The following is an 18,732-nucleotide window of genomic DNA, read 5'->3' as shown; positions in this document are numbered from 1 at the left end:
ATTGACAGAGGTTTTCAAGAACAAGAGGTCATACTTACAAAATTTGCATGCCTGAGCCACCAAAATGTATCGGGTAAAAACCCTTTAAATGTAAATAATAAGGATGTTTTACATATTTATATAAAATTCATTGGATGGTATAGATAAACCTGGATGTTACCCAGGGCAACACAGGACTCTCTCCACGTAGTTGGAACTTTTTTTGGAGAAAACCTCACATATTGGATTTCAATGGCCAACTGACAAGTGAATTCAAGAGCAACCCAAAATGACATCAAGAACTGTCAATGTAACCTAGTTGTAATATTACTTCAGCCACAACATTAAAGATTAATTTAAATGTTTTAAGATAAAAAACAGTATCAAATTTACAAATAGTAAAATAAAAGATGTTCACAAAATATGAAAGATTTTATTCTAAAAATAATGCATTAATTAAGTATTCAAAATAGGGAAATGAAATGTTTACGTTACAGGAAGTTATGCAGTCAACAATACCAATAGGTGTTGTATTGGTGGTATAAAACATACCACAACATACTCTGTCAGACTTCTCATACCGTCCTACTCCCCCCCATATTTTACAACCATTTCATTTTTAACCAATTTGATGTCAGGTCTCTGGAGGACTCAGTTTCATCAAGTTACTTTAGTCTCATTTTCAGATAAAAATCAGATAAAAACAAAACAGTATTTTTACAATTATCATATCACTTTTTCTATCATTATACAATTTATGTGGGGTCGATTACCAAGAAAGTTATCAGTCATTAAACAATTATCATTTCATCAATACTCTAAAAATCGTACACATATGTACACATTACATACTATTTTGTGTTCCTAGTATAAGGCCTTTACCATTATTTGTCTAATCGTATTGACAATTTTATACCACCAATACAACACCTATTGGTATTGTTGACTGCATAACTTCCTGTAACGTAAACATTTCATTTCCCTATTTTGAATACTTAATTAATGCATTATTTTTAGAATAAAATCTTTCATATTTTGTGAACATCTTTTATTTTACTATTTGTAAATTTGATACTGTTTTTTATCTTAAAACATTTAAATTAATCTTTAATGTTGTGGCTGAAGTAATATTACAACTAGGTTACATTGACAGTTCTTGATGTCATTTTGGGTTGCTCTTGAATTCACTTGTCAGTTGGCCATTGAAATCCAATATGTGAGGTTTTCTCCAAAAAAAGTTCCAACCACGTGGAGAGAGTCCTGTGTTGCCCTGGGTAACATCCAGGTTTATCTATACCATCCAATGAATTTTATATAAATATGTAAAACATCCTTATTATTTACATTTAAAGGGTTTTTACCCGATACATTTTGGTGGCTCAGGCATGCAAATTTTGTAAGTATGACCTCTTGTTCTTGAAACCCTCTGTCAATTTTAACTTTTATCTCATTTAATTAGGTTATACTTAATTTTAGGTCTTTTAAACACTGATGATGGATTCCTTAATCCGAAAACGTTTTGTATTGTGACCCTTATTTAGGGTATTTTAATATATACCTTTTACAAGAAACTTGGTATTTTTGTGATTTATGGTATACACCCAGCTACAGGAAGTTTATTTTCCTCCTGGATTTTGTATATTGACGGTATGGTCAACTTGGCTGCCCAATACATGCGCTTAGCCACTAAAAGATGTACTTTAAAACTGGATATATGGTTTATCTCCCAATGCATCAACTACAATGTTTTTCCAAAGTTTTGTAAAGTAAAAACACCAGGAAATGTTCCAGTCACCCTAAAGAACACATTCCAGCTCAAGATATTAAAAAAGGAGATTTGTAACCATTATGGAAAGCTTAACTTTCTAAACTGTAAGCTTAAGGTAACATATGACTCTTTACTTCAATACACTCAAATCTAAACTTGATAAACTCATTCGTAATAAATCTTTTTCACTAAATCAAAATAACAGGAAGAATACCAAATTTTCCAATTTTTCATTCCACCCAAGACTTAAAAATCTCTCTTCAGTTGTCTTTAATAAAAATGAACTTGATTTACTAAATCTAGGACTCAAATACTCCATTCCAAGAAAGGTTTCTAAAAAAGACCTTCAGAGTCTCTCCGTTGAGCTAGATATCATTATTCAAAATCTTTCTGTTCCGTTAAATCAAAAAACCTCTATTCGTAATTCCTGCTTCATAACTATCAATAAATTCAAAAAAAAAATATTTCATCTTCTACATCTTTCAACACTTCTAATCACATCATCGCACCAAATACATCTAGTAACTTTTCCTTCAATTTACCCTCCACTTCTCAAAACTCTTTGCACAACTCATCTTTCCCTCAATTCTCTGACAACAAACGGAACATTCATCTTCAAACCCTTAATTCAATCAAAAACAAAATCAAAACACACAATCTAATCATCAGCAAAGCAGACAAGGGTAATTGCTTAGTAATCCTAGATCAAACGTTATATAATGACAAAGTCATCACTTTTCTTTCTAACAACAACTTCATTCCACTAACAGACGATCCTTCAAAAAAGTTCATCAATAAACTTAAAGAAAACCTGAAACCCTTTGCAGAATTTTTTTCAGAACAGTTTGCTCCCTACTATAAAATACCAAGCAATCCTTTGACACCCAGACTGTATGGTTTACCTAAGATACATAAAGAGGGCATCCCCATCCGTCCAGTTGTTAGCTTCATAAACACACCAGTATCTATCTTATCAAAATTCATATTAAATCTCATTAACAACTTGACGAATTTCACCCCTCGCTTCTCAGTCAAAAACACCATTCAACTAGTCAACAATCTCCAACAAATAAACCTTCGTCCCAACATTACTATGCTTTCACTTGATGTTAGCAACCTTTTCACTTCTGTCCCTAAACTTGAAACTATTAATCTGGTATATTCTCTTCTAAGAGCCAACTCTATTACTACGTCTACTACTAATTCCATCATCCAATTACTACAATTTTGTCTAGCTCAAGACTTCTTTGTATTTAATAATAAATTTTATAGACAACCTGATGGCCTAGCCATGGGTAGTTGTTTATCCCCTCTCCTAGCTGATATTTTCATGGATCATTTAGAATCCATTCATATCATGAAAAATCCGGAAATACTCCATTGGTTTAGATACGTAGATGATATTCTGCTTTTCATTTCCGGTAATTCTAATTCAGCTGACCTATTGCTTTCTAAAGTCAATCAAATCCACCCTAACATCAAGTTCACTATAGAACTAGAATCTTCCCAATCAATTAACTTTCTTGATCTCACTATTACCAGATTAGATGACCATTTCGATTTCAGTATCTATAGGAAACCAACACAGACTGATCATGTCATACCTTTATCTTCTAACCACCCTATGTCACATAAATATGCAGCTTTCCATAGTTACATCCATAGACTTGAAACTATTCCTTTATCACCATCAAACTATGATAAAGAACTTAATATTCTTCGTCAAATAGCGTTCAACAACGGTTACGATCCTAATATTGTCTACAAACTTATTCAAAAGAGACACCTTAGAGTCTTGAGAGAGACTGCTTTCCCTAGAGACTTGACCTTCAAACCCTCATATGCTTCCTTACCATATCTTCATGAACGTCTTTCTGGAGACATTAGATATATTCTTAAAAGAGCAGTTGATAATACTCATATTTCTTTCAAAGTGCCCAACAATCTGGGACAGTGTCTTACCAATTCCAAAGACCCTATCAACTACATGGATCGTAGTGGTGTGTATAGATTACAATGTTCTGATTGTGACGCTACATATATAGGTAGGACCTGTAGATCCTTACTTTCACGCTCCTTAGAGCACACCAAAAGAGAAAACACTTCTACTTTCTCTCAACATCTTGTAAAAAACAAACATACCCTTAATATCCCAGAAGATGTCTCGTTATTACATAATATTTCACAAAAAAACTTCCTAAAATTGGACCTGTATGAAGACTTAGAAATAGTTAAAGAGAAGCAGAGAAGTCCTAACTGTGTCAATCGCCATGTGTCATTTAACCGAGATTTTCAACACCTACACCGTCAACTTTTTTCATAAACCACATCAGATACAATTTCTTCTTCTCTGCTACACCATTCATGACGACCACATACATCTATTTCACTCCCAATTGTCGATAAGCAACATCTTACTTTAACTCTTTAATATTCATTTGTACCTCATCCTCTTACATCCTCATTATTTCACACCAGCTTTAATTTTCCAAAATTTAGCTCCTACATCACATATACAACCACATCCATCAGAATTGAGTCTCATTCCAGCCACCTGTCTTCTTAGCCTCATCTCATAGCTTATAGATTAGATAACTATTATTTCATAACAACACACTACACATCTTCCATGGTCCAACATCACAACATACTCTGTCAGACTTCTCATACCGTCCTACTTCCCCCCATATTTTACAACCATTTCATTTTTAACCAATTTGATGTCAGGTCTCTGGAGGACTCAGTTTCATCAAGTTACTTTAGTCTCATTTTCAGATAAAAATCAGATAAAAACAAAACAGTATTTTTACAATTATCATATCACTTTTTCTATCATTATACAATTTATGTGGGGTCGACTACCAAGAAAGTTATCAGTCCTTAAACAATTATCATTTCATCAATACTCTAAAAATCGTACACATATGTACACATTACATACTATTTTGTGTTCCTAGTATAAGGCCTTTACCATTATTTGTCTAATCGTATTGACAATTTTATACCACCAATACAACACCTATTGGTATTGTTGACTGCATAACTTCCTGTAACCTAAACATTTCATTTCCCTATTTTGAATACTTAATTAATGCATTATTTTTAGAATAAAATCTTTCATATTTTGTGAACATCTTTTATTTTACTATTTGTAAATTTGATACTGTTTTTTATCTTAAAACATTTAAATTAATCTTTAATGTTGTGGCTGAAGTAATATTACAACTAGGTTACATTGACAGTTCTTGATGTCATTTTGGGTTGCTCTTGAATTCACTTGTCAGTTGGCCATTGAAATCCAATATGTGAGGTTTTCTCCAAAAAAAGTTCCAACCACGTGGAGAGAGTCCTGTGTTGCCCTGGGTAACATCCAGGTTTATCTATACCATCCAATGAATTTTATATAAATATGTAAAACATCCTTATTATTTACATTTAAAGGGTTTTTTACCCGATGCATTTTGGTGGCTCAGGCATGCAAATTTTGTAAGTATGACCTCTTGTTCTTGAAAACCTCTGTCAATTTTAACTTTTATCTCATTTAATTAGGTTATACTTAATTTTAGGGCTTTTAAACACTGATGATGGATTCCTTAATCCGAAAACGTTTTGTATTGTGACCCTTATTTAGGGTATTTTAATATATACCTTTTACAAGAAACTTGGTATTTTTACTTTTTAAATAATGTGCACTTTTTAAATATAAATTTAAATTTACAGGGTGATTCATGCAAGGATGGCAAAGTCCATTAGCTTTATTTTTAATAGAGCACCTTTTGTATTATTATATTTTTAAAAGCTGCTTAACAACTTAATTTCAACTAACTAAATCATATAAAGTGTATTATGGATATTACAGGGTGAAATTTTGAAATCATAAAGTATGGAAACCACGTATGGAATCAAATTGTTTGTGTCCTTATTTTAGACAGTTATAAAAAGTACTGAAACACGTCAACTTTTAAATTCAAATGAGCGCTTTATAAAGGTAACGTATGTAATGTCCTTTATTGTAAATATACTGGGAGATTCACGCTAGTATAGCATAGTCCATGATCATAACAAGGATCCCAAATACACTGTTTAACATATTTCCTAAGCGAAAAAAAAACATTTTAACTCATAACGAAAACTTTATTTATTTACGTATTTTAATTCATAATATGGAAAATTACTATTATGAAAAGTAGTTTAGAATTAATAATTATGTTTTAATGTGCAATTATATCATTCTAATTTAAATGGTATGAACTATAAAGGCAGTTCACTCTTGATCGAAATTCATATTTTTTATATACCTCGTATAAAATTAATAAAATTTTACATATGATGGTTGCATCATGAATCTTAGAACATGAAGAGATTTTTATGAAGAATAACTTTTCTTGGTTAAATTAAAAATAAAAGAGTTATAAATGAAAATGTTACTGGTATCCATAATTTGAGAAAAATCTTCAACTATTTTTTTTATTAGAAAGATGTAATTGCATATATCAGACCATAATTGTTTATACCAAACAATATTCTTTCATATACTGTCGGTTCGCCATACTCAGACACAACTGGTTAGTGATTTTAGTCAATAATTTTGCCAATTTGGCAAAAAAATAATTACTAATTAGTTAATAATTGAAGGGCTGAGTGGATGAAGGAGGTATGTAACAAAAAGTAAGTTTTGAGATATTTGACCCCAAAGTTTTCATTGTAGAACTTTTTTGTAGTTATTGGTTTTCAAATGCTTAAATAATCATACTGTTCTCATGAGTGGTGAAATTAATATGGAAGTTGAGAAAATGTTTAAATATCTGCTAACCAGACAAAAAAAAAGATGTTGTGTACATACCTCGTTCTTCCACAAATATTTTGTATATTTCATCTTTGTCTAAAGGATAAAACAGGTTATATGCATACAATTGAAAATAGTCTTGTGTAGATATTCAAAATAATATTTATTTTTAATACGTATACATATTTTAATAACACCAAGGATATCGAAAATTGTCACCCCTTAAGTTTATTCATTATTTTCACGCAAAATAAGCTCATAGAACCACCTGTGTTGTTCTGGAACGAAGGGAAGTTGTTGTGTTAAGTTATCAATTTTCTCTTTTGATAGTGCACCGGTTTTCCTGAAAAGTCTTGGAATGTCAAAATCTTCGGAAAGTGTGGAGGGCTTTTTCAAATTTTTAAAAATATTGACTTTTTTAAAAGGAGTACCATAATCGAAACTCTCCTTGAAGAGGTAGGACCCATAGGTATCTACACGGATCCATTTAATGCCATCACGGAAATATACTTTTTCATTTAGAACATCTTTTTTTCTATTCATCAGTTGCATTTTATTTAGAAGGTTCTCGGTGTCTTTGAAATGATGTTGCATATCAATAACCATATTATTCTTTTTATTGGCAGATGCAATAATTTCACGGTATTGTTGTGGAGTACAAATAGTTTGGGCTTTTTTCAATTCGGCCAAAATCCCGGTCTGAATCCAAGTAGGAATGACCTACTTCAGGAAACTTATGGTCGATTATTTGGAATATTCCTTTTTGTATAAGATACTCATAAACACACACAATTAGGAAATTTTTGTTCTGCCCTGCACACGAATCTGTCCAAATAATTAAATGATTTTTTTGTTTAAGTGCCAGCTCAACTTCAATGGTTCTTAAAAGACAACTAGCGATCTCACTACTACCCCTGCATGCTTGGTCTTCAGTCCATGTACAAAAAATGGTTTTATCAACTTCTTTAGTTATAATATGTATGCCTAAATTATAGAACCACATTTGGCGGAGGTAAAATGCTTTAGAAGTACTGAGTCTAGGCAACGGCATCGTTTGCTGGAGGTCGAATGTCATATATGCAACACCATCTGAATTTTTGGCTAGTTCCCTGTCGATATTCTGAGCCTCAAACGCTGCTTTATAATTTTCAATATGTTCCTCATTTGCAGCACCAGAATCGCAAGTGCTGCAAGTGTCACTTTTCGGGTGTCCAAACGATAAGTTGAATTCATTGTTAAAAATATTGCGGTACGTGCATTCTTTAACTTTAAATCGATTTTGGACTTTGTCTGCATTACATGTATCAATATAAAGTTTATGCATAATAGGAAGCGATAAAAGCGGAGACAGATATTTCTTATGTATATTGCAGTTTCTTGAATAATGAGATAATTCTGAAGGGAAACTTGAAATATGCTGGATTATATAAGCTACAACATCATCTTGAATTTTATTGGGTCTATTTGAGTGTTTTCCTCTTTTGTCTGGTAGAGGAGCAGCTAAACCCATCTTAATTTGCTTTTGGATTAAGTCAACCTTCTTCATGCTAATGTTGTATAACGAAACAAAAGCTCGTTTACATGTAATAGTTTGTTTTGCCCCGTATGTTACGTTATATTGGAATGAGGCGGTCTTGTGTTTTAAAGCTCCAGTTCTTTGTCGGTGTGTGGGGATTATTTTGATACTATTATACAGAAAAGAGTTTTTAGCATTTATATCCAGTTTGTACCACGATGACAAAATTTTTTCCCTGTCTTCAATTGTAAATACCTGGGAACACTGTCGGCGACACTTTTCGGGGCATAAATTAGTACCTTTGACAATATTCTTAGCAGGTTTCAACTCACCTTTATAATTTGTGTAGGCCTCTCCTCTTTGCCTGCAGAGTGTAGCATTTCGTTTCTTCCATTCATCAACATTTCGTTGCCTTTTTCTACTTACTTTTATTTTTGGTTGGAAATGTTTCTTTTTGCGATGGACTGTAGGCAATATATGCTCTTTTTCATTTTGTCCAACAATATTTTCGTTAGATTTTGCCTGACTTACTAGTATGTTATTATCCTCCATTAGTATATCATTCTCTTCTTCCATCGGTTCATTATTACTCTGTGCATCTACCATCTCATTATCAATCTCGTTGTCTGATGATGAGTTGATGTAATCTTCCGGATCTGGCACGTATTCATCACTAGAGTTGTCCCCGAATAAGGTATCGCAACTTGAATCGTAGTTATTGTCTTCTCCATCATCTGAAAAACAAAAGATATAGTCAATTTACTGAAGTAGTTATAAGGCCCTTAATCTACCCTTAGCACATTATAAGTCGTGTCTTGTTATGACAAATTACATAATAATGATAACAAAACAGTTGACCAAGTCATGACATAAAACTTTTGCCAAATTTGTTAATTTCCATATTCATAATAATAACAGTTGGAAATATTTTGTTAGATTTTTTAATTTTAATTAATGTCAGTTTTTACATAAGGAAAACTGTAGTATTACTTGTAATTTCGAATATCTGTTTGATTAAAAAAACAAAAGATATTAAACTATACATTTGAAGTCAGAGCAGAACTGTTTACCTCCAAGTTAACACTTGGACACATTGTGAAAGTATATGGCACTTTCCCTATAACAATAAAAAATAGGTACCATTGAATATAACAAAATATTCCTACGTGAATTTCATATTTTATAAAAAAGATACTTACATTCTTCTTGGCGAACTTCATTCTTGCCTGTAGAATAGTCACTACTTGTTGATGAAATTGGCATTTGTAGGTTAGAATTCTCATTTTTCATGGTTTGTATTATATTTTTGTCAATACTCTCGCTGGCAGTTAAAATATTATCATTTAAAGCTAACTGTAACATTATCTTTCCCCTTGAAGTCATTTCAATTATCATTGTGAGCAATATTACTTAACACAACTTAAATTCGCAAAACACGTGTTAATCACAACAATCGTTTTTGTCAAATGGTGAACAGCTCATTCACAGCTAGCTGTTACGTGCATGAAGGCGGTATGTTACAGAACTTGATCAGGACACTAGTGGAAGAAGGAGGTATGTGCTATTTATGTTTCATACCTCCTTCATCCACTACAAATATAAGTAGTTGTTGATACATACCTCCTTCTGGACATTAGTATTTCTCTTAATATGGCTCTTAGAGTGCTACTGTTAGTTCCACAAAACATATTAACACATACCTCCTTCATCTACGAGAATAACTAGATTTTTGTAAAAATGTTACATACCTCCTTCATCCACTCAGCCCTTCAATTACTAAATAATTAGTAATTTTGTCAATTTTCGCAAAATTCGCAAAAGCAAAAAAATTACCTACTAAAATCACTAGTCAGTTGTGTCGAGTTTAGCGAACCGACTATATTTTAATTTCATAGCAAATGGAACAGTCCATTTATCATAAAGGGGAGCCGCGTACTCGTATAAACCTTTTTGAAGCTGTTTACAAATTATTGCTTTTAAGATATACTCAAATTGTGTTTTTGAACATCTAATTTATTTTGTATAATAATTAAATTCACTATCAAATGTCATTAATGTTTTATTAATACTTAATTTAAAATTTAGTTTGACATTCACGAAGTGTCAAACTCAAATGTAAATAACTTATTATGCTTTGCTTAAAAAATCGATATTAAAAAAACTAGCCTACATAATAGTAACGATTTCAGCTGGACGTGTAGTGTGTCGGAAGAAAATATCCCGATTGTGACGTCACATTTTACACTTTGGGGTCGATTATCTAGAAGACGGTTAGAAATATCGAAATGCCGTTTTCAGATTTGGATTCAGAAGAAAAAACTACATAAGAATCCATCGATAAATCTGATCTGAGTATTGCAGGAGCGGCAACGCAATAACACACAGACTTTTGCGAATTTATAAACGAAATGTTTTCGTTGAAAATTGGTAATAAAATTAGACGCATCTATACGAGTGCTTGTAATAAAAAATCGATAAATCGCAATAACTCAACAACTCAAAACATTGAGATGCGTCTTTTTGGCTTAGGACGGCAGTATAAAATATCTTATTTTACAGGAAAGTTGCGCTATATTATCACTATTAACCAAAAAAAAATTGGTCCAAAAATATTTAATATTTTTTGAGATATTGAATTTGTTTATTAAATGTTACCCTATTTTCAAGTGCAAAAACGCGGTTGTTGTCAAAGAAATATTCAACTGTATTAAATCTTATTATTTTTATTTTTATGTATATTTTCTATAAATGTATTGATAAATTCAAATTTCAATTGGATGTAAATATAGAACAAGGAACCAAGCACCATTAAGTAACAACTGAGAAAATCAACAAAATAGATTGTCATCAGTTAAAATCGATTATTTTGAACAAGGGTTGTTTTAAGATATTGTAGGCTACGTCCAATATTAGTATAGGTAATGTATACTTTAGTTGTCTGAAAGTAGTTTAAAAAATATCATTCATAAAATAAATATGCGACTTGGTTCCTTTTTAAAAAATTAAATTTCATTATTTTTTATACAATTTTAAAAAGAACCAGTCACTTGGTTCCATATATAAATAGGAATATTTTTTTTATAAAGAAACATAAAATATTTCTATTGATAAAGTAGCAAGGAGTGGGTTTCAGGAACCCAAAAAAATGTCAAGTCACCAAATAAAACAGGTTTATTTTCCAACAAAGTAATGTGGTTCCTTGTACAAAAACATAAAAACAATATTTAATGCTACAAACAGGTATCAATAAAGGTAAAATAAAATAAAAAATGGTAATTATTATTTTTGATAGAACTTTTTAACAAAATCTGCCTCATTATTCAGTTTCAAACTCAAAATCAACGTCACCATCATAACCATCTATATCATCTATAATAGCGTCATTAGCAAGCAATGATGTAAAAAAGTTTTGCTCGTTTACAGGAATCAAATGCATAATAGATTTAATATCATTTAACTTGGGCGCAGAAGTAGGTTTCCAGTCGGCCATGAAAGCTCCAAGTCAGTTGTTAATGACAGCTGTGGTTTACCTTTAACTTTTGGTTTTAAATCAACTTCCATAAACTGTTCATCATCATTATGTGAGAATTTAAAAAATAAACTAAATGGATGTTCCGTCTCGATTTTAATTTTTCGAACCAACAACCAGTTTACTTTTTGTCCTAAAATATCGGTTTTTCTGTTGACAATCATTTTTTCTAGAGTACTTGAACTTAAGAAGTCACTGGTAGTCATGGTGTTCACTGTTATTGCATTTTTTTTCCTGCAGCTTCTCATAACATTTGCATAATCTTCTGGCCCATACAATCTTTGCTGAAATTTTATGGCTTTTTCTATATCGCTAAAATCAGCGTCATTGGGCAGAAAACTGTGGCCCGATTCCAAAAAATTTATTGTTATCTTGTTTAATGTAGGGTGATTATGTAAAGCATGCTTCAGCAACAAACATATTTTAATGTTGCGGTTTTGGCCGCCACATGAATCGCACCAAAAACGAATTTCTTTGATCTCGGGGCATAGATGAAGATCTATAAACTTTTTTAAACAAGATCCAACCTCCTGCGATCCTCGTCCGGCGACACCTTCTCGCCAAATAAAACAGTAGACTTTGTTGGTGGTGGCTGTATGTATCCCGAGGTTGTACAACCACATCTGTCGCTTGTAGAAAATAATGTTGGTTGGAAGTTTTGGCATTGGTAACGTTTTCTCAAGATCAAATGTTATAGTTTCCACAAATTGATTAGATTTTGATTCATTAAAATCTTCTTTCATTTGTTTTCTAGCTTGTTCGGCTGCTTCCAAGTGTTCATTATGTCGTTGGCTAAAATTTTCTACATCACTAACGATATTTGAAGCCGCTGATTTTGCAGAAAAAGTATCACATTTATTACATGTATCCTTTTTTAAAGCTTTACGTGTAATGTTAAACTCGGTGTAGAACATACGCCTATAATATGAGAAGCTTACAGGACTATTGTTTTCTGATTTATAAAGGTTATACATTTTTTCAAGTGTCATGTCAGTAGGTAAATATTCTCTCTCTGTTTGAGTTCGTCGGTAATGAGATTTATACCTTGGAATTTTGTTAATATGTGCCATAACCTCTTCCTTTTTCATTTCAGACAACCTTTTATGATGTTGATGCTTACCGCGGTTATCTTTTCAATCTAATTCTCTTGATTTTTTAAGTGCTGTATTTACGCGTTTAGTAGATATTCCTAGGGTTTTTACGAACATATCGCGGCACACCGTAAACCTATTCATCGTGTATGTTCTTGAATGCAATCTTAGATTACTACCTTGAATATGGTCTCTTCGTCTTTTAATTGCATTTTCTTGAACCAAGGCGATAATAAGTGATGTTTGAAGATCATAACTACCAACATTCCAGTATTTCTCAAAAATTTCTCTGCGGATGTCACTATTAATTTTTGTGTAGCATTTTTCTTTACAGTTACATTGATAGTCAATAAACTGTTTAGAATCTACGTGTAACCCTCTTTTAGAAATATATGGTTTATTGGTGTTTTTTAAAGTTCTCCGAATTGCTTCTGTTTGTCCAATGTACTTCCGTTTTCTTCCTTTTCTTGGTCTTCCTTTCCAATGCTCTTCTTGGTTTATTTGTTGAGGATAATTTTCGTTGTTAGAATCGTGTCCCCTATTAGCACTGCTGTCTGATGAATCATAGGTACTTTCTGAATATGAGGCTTCATCATTTTGAAAATCAGGATCTGCAATACTGTCGTCAAAGTCACTCTCCTCAGATAAATCGGTGTTCCGGCCTTCCATAGTTGTATTATGAGCCTCAGCTGTACTATTGTCCTCACTTGCACCATTTTTCTTACCATTTGGATAACTATCTTTGTTGTGATTATCCTGAAACAAAGATATAATAGGTAAGTGGCGTATTTATACGGTAACCAGTATTTTTTTTTCAAACTGACTATAAAAAACCGTATCTAAATATATTTTGATTTATTACAAAACACCAAAGTAATTATGTCTGACTACCTGATTTGTGTTCATCGAATAAGATGATTAGGAATATTATCGTGCAAATCCTACTTCAAAAAACGTCTTAGCAAAATAAGAAAACATCTAGGTACCTATGTGCACATCGCTTCGGATTCCATAATAATCAATATCATATTTCTGAACAAAGAACCAATAAGAAGAGAATCCATATTATTCCTACTAGACATTTTAGAACATGGAACCAAACAACCATAAAAAGTACCAAACCCCCACATTTCACTTAACTTCATTATTGAAAAAGGAACCACGTAAACTATTTGAGGTTATAAAATCCATATAAAATGTAATAATTTGTAAACTTACCTGCTGTTTATTATGTGTACTGGATGGTCCTGGCAATACTTCAGAGATTTTTAAAAGATTTAATATTTGTTTTCCACGCGACATTCTTATAAACTCGGATTATTTCGAAATCACTAAAAAGTGGTCTAAAAACTGTGGATCTTTGTTCTAAAATTAAAATTTCGCGAAACTGTACAAGAACATAGATCTTTCGTCAATAGATGGCGCTAGGGGTATTATTTAAGATTTATATTCTGTAGCTGGGTGCAGGGGTATTATGTAAGTCTATTTAACGACAGAAACTAATATTTCAAAATTTGTCGGTTGGTTCCTTGTTCTATATCTACATCCAATTTAAACTTCCCCCTAAAATGGCATTTGAAAATTATTCAAATTGGTTCATAATTTGTTTTTTTATTAACGTCGCGGGGATTAAATATTTTGAAATGCCGTCTTAATAATTGGGTTCCTGGGAATTTTTCACTAATCAAATTTTTTTGTCTTTTTTCCTGTTCTTTTTTTTTCTTGGAGTTGTATTACTACGGGCTCTGTTAGGATTAAGTTTCATTAAGAATGTCGAATCTCTAAGTTGTAGATTCTAGACCCAAAAATATTAAGATTGGTCTAAAATCACTTAAATAAAATGTGGCTACTTAGTGAGTTACAGAGTGTTTTATTTAAAAATTTAAAAATTATTTTTACCAAGTACTTTCACACTATTTGACATATACTTATCATATTTGGCAGAAAGTATGGGTACTATACAGTCTACTAAATTGTGATAAATAAAAGTTTCTAACTACTACCAGAGGCGTACGACAGGGGATAGTTAATGGTTGACCCTTCCCAAATTCTACGCCACTGAGGGAATTACTATTTTAGCGAAATTTTTCGATTCTCCAATACTTTATATGTAAATAATATACTCTCTACTGGTAACGATTAAGTCATTAGTTTTCGAGATATTGGTCCTTAAAAATGAAACGGCATAGTTATTTTGATCCATTCATTCATTCATTTTAAACTTCTAATATCTCTCAAACTGATGAATTTATCGATACCAATAAAGTTATTTACATACAAAGTATTGGAGAATCGAAAAATTTCACTAAAATAGTAATTCACTCAGTGGCGTAGAATTTGGGAAGGGTCAATCATTCACTATCCCCTGTCGTACACCTCTGGCACTAGCTAGAAACGTTTATTATTCGCAGTTTAGTAGGATGTATAATATCCACACTTTCTGTCAAGTATAATAAGGATACGTCAAATAGTTTTAAAGTACTTGGTAACAATAATTTTTAAATTTTTAAATAAAACACCCTCTAACTCAGTAAATAGCCAAATTTTATTTAAGAGATTTTAGTTGAATCTTAATATTTTTAGGTCTAGAATCTAAAACTTAGAGATTCGACATTCTTAATAAAATTTAACCCTAAAAGGGTCCGTAGTAATATAACTCCAAGAAAAAAAAGAAGAAGAAAAAACGATAAAAAATTTTGTTAATTAGTAAAAAATTCCCAGGAATCCAATCATCGAAACGGCATTTCAAAATACTTAATCCCCGAGACGTTATTAAAAAAACAAGTTATAAACAAATTTGAATAATTTTCAAATGCCCTTTTAGGGGGAGTTTAATTAAAATTTGAATTTATCAATACATTTATGGAAACTATACATAAAAATAAAAAATGTGATCTTAAGCAGGTGAATATTTCTTTGGCAACAACTGCGTTCTTGCAATTGAAAATATAATAACAGTTAATAAACAAATTTAATATCTCAAAAAATATTAAACATTTTACGACCAATTTTTTTTTGTTAATAATGAAAACATAACGCAACTTTTCATGTAAAATAAGATATTTTATAGTGCTTATTTAAAACGCTAAAAATAATTTTTTGCAAATTTGTTTTTAAAGTTTTATACAGGGTGTTTCATTAATAATTGTCCATATAATAAGTGGAGCAACCATAGCACAAAATAGAAACATTTAACCTAAAACACTTATAAAATGTGGTTCCTTACTGAGTTACAGGGTGTTTTATCTAAAAATTTAAAAACTATTTTTACTCAGAATTTTAGAACTATTCGACTTATCCTTTTTATACTTGGTAGGAATTATAGGTATTATACAAACTACTAAATTATGTTAAACAAACGTTTTTGTCTATTACCAGAGGCGTACGACGGGGAAAGTGAATGGTTGACCCTTTCCAAATTCTACGTCACTGGCGGAATTGCTATTTTAGTTCAATTTTTGGATTCTCCAATACTTTCTATGGAAATAATATACTCTTCATTCGTAACGACAAAGTCATTAGTTTTCGAGATCTTTGAAGTTAAAAATGAAACGACACGGTTATTTTGATTAATGTATTGTGTCGCTTCATTTTTAATTCCAAATATCTCGAAAACTAATCATTTTATCGTTACGAATGAAGAGTATATTATTAACACAAAAGTATTGAAAAATTAAAAAATTACACTAAAATAGCAATTTCGTCAGTGGCGTAGAATTTGGGAAGGGTCAACCAACCACTATCCCCTGTCGTACGCCTCTGGTAGTAGCTAGAAACGTTTATTTATCTTAATTTAGTAGGGTGTACAGTACCTTCACTTTCTGCCAAGTATGATAAGGATACGACAAATAGTTTTAAAGTACTGGGCACAAATAATTTTTAAATTTTAATCATATGAATCATATAAATTAATAAAAGTAACTGTGCCGTTTAATATTTAACTTTAAATATCTCGAAAACTAATGACTTTATCGTTACCAATGAGAAGTATATTATTTACGTATAAAGTATTGGAGAATCTAAAAATGGCACTAAAATAGTAATTCCTCCAGTGGCGTAGAATTTGAGAAGGGTCAACTATTCACTATCCCCTGTCGTACGCATCTGGTAGTAGCCAGAAACGTTTATTTATTAAAATTTAGTAGGGTGTATAGTAGTCGCACTTACTGCCAAGTATGAAAAGGATAAGTCCAATAGTTTTAAAATTCTGAGCAAAAATAGTTTTTAAATTTTTAGATAAAACACCCTGTAACTCAGTAAGGAACCATATTTTATTTAAGTATTTTAGGTTAAATCTTCGTATTTTGTGCTAAAGTTTCTCCAGCTACTATATGGACAATTATTAATGAAACACCCTGTATACAATTATTTAAATAAATAGGGGACCAAATTTAATTTAGTAAGTCTTACGTGAAATATTTACGTTTTTTTTTGCATTTTTATACCATAGGTACTGGAATTTCTCTGAGAGAACATATTTGAAATGAGGACAAAGGAGGTAGATGTAATTGGAAGAATTGCGAAAATCGGTAGGACACATGACACGACAAAATAACGAAAGGTGGACGAGAAACTTTGTACATTGGGACCACGAAAGCACAGTCGTAATACGACATCAAAGCAACAGTGGGGAGAAATTGGCATGTTCTCTAATTAGGAGCGGATACCGGATGCACACAGGTTGAAGAAGAAGATAATATCATATTAGTGTGATATTAGTATGTTATTCATTTGCGCGTGACGATGTTATCGATGACTTTTTTTTAAATGAGAATAGGGTCCGTGTGATAGCTCATTTGAGATATTACTTAATTCTCTATTCAGTAATATCAATACTAACATAATTATTTAATAGAGTGGACAAAAGATATTTAACTTTTGAATTCCGAGCTCGTTTGTATGTATTTTGTTTAATACAAAATACATTTTACTGCTGATAGAAAAAAAATCTTTTTTGCACGATTGATAATTTTTGACTGTTTACCGTGACAGATTTTACGTCAGTAGGTGACATTTACTAGCAACTCGACGGTAATTAATCCAACTCGACGGTAAGTACTCCAACTCGACGGTAAGTAATTCACTTACCGTCGAGTTAAAAAATCTCTTAATTTTAATTTATTTTTTGAAAGAATAAAGAAAACTAACGAATTATTTATTAATATTGAAACTTATGGTACAATTTGTTAAATTATTTAATGAAATCCCACTTGTTTGGGCTGTGGTTTCACTTCTAACAGAAACTCCTGCAGAATCGCATACATTAGTAGTATTACTAGTATTGCACAATATTTTTTCGGCAAAATCTATTTTATTTTAAATAAAGTAAAGTTTAAATATAGTTTAGTTCTAGCAGCCGTAGAGGTAACATCGTTTAATAGTGGCTTGTGAATTTAACCAATATAAGTTAAAAGTTAAACATTTTTTATTGTAAACACAACTGTAAGTAGAAAAACTTAATTTTTAAAAAAGAAATACAATTTACATTTCAACGTTCTACTCAATCGAAACCAGAATATTGCCTTAGAACAGTTGAATAGTTTTTACTATAAACACACCTGTAAGGAGAAAAACCCAATTTTTAAACAAGAAATACAATCTACATTTCAGCGATCTACTTAATTGAAACTTGAGTATTGCCTTAGACAAAAACTTAAGTAATTAGTGGTACCTTTAATAGTACGGTTAATATTACTATAATGGATTTAAATTGTCAGGCATGCCATAAAATTATAACACCGACAGATGGTAGCAAACTGGAATGTTCTGGATGCAAAACAACATGGCACGGTGTTTGTGCTCAACCTCAATCCTTAAATTTTTCACCTGCAACCTTGTTGACATGGAAGTGTCAAAATTGTACCACAGAAGCAGATGCTAGCACAATGCACTTCAACGCAATTATGGCTCAGCTTGCTAATTTAAGTAACGCTATCGCAACATGTAACACTCGAATGTCTGACTTACATAATTTAGTAAATTCTCAGTCGACAAAAATTTACGCTTGCATCTCGGAAATAGCGGTTCTAAGAAGAGAAAACGAACAGCTAAAAATTAAAATCC

At 31.5% G+C, this 18,732-nt stretch overlaps 1 protein-coding gene across 2 annotated transcripts in view; it reads left to right on the top strand.

Annotated features, from left to right (window-relative positions):
• Positions 1-18,732, top strand: part of LOC114327758 (PDF receptor-like) — a 1,644,969-nt gene that overhangs the window by 470,277 nt on the left and 1,155,960 nt on the right. The window lies entirely within an intron of this gene.

This window comes from Diabrotica virgifera, chromosome 2 (assembly GCF_917563875.1).
Source record: "Diabrotica virgifera virgifera chromosome 2, PGI_DIABVI_V3a".
Classification (NCBI taxonomy): Eukaryota; Metazoa; Arthropoda; class Insecta; order Coleoptera; family Chrysomelidae; genus Diabrotica; species Diabrotica virgifera.
The sequence above is the reverse complement of the archived record's forward strand: the minus strand, read 5'-3'. Positions and strand labels throughout refer to the sequence as shown.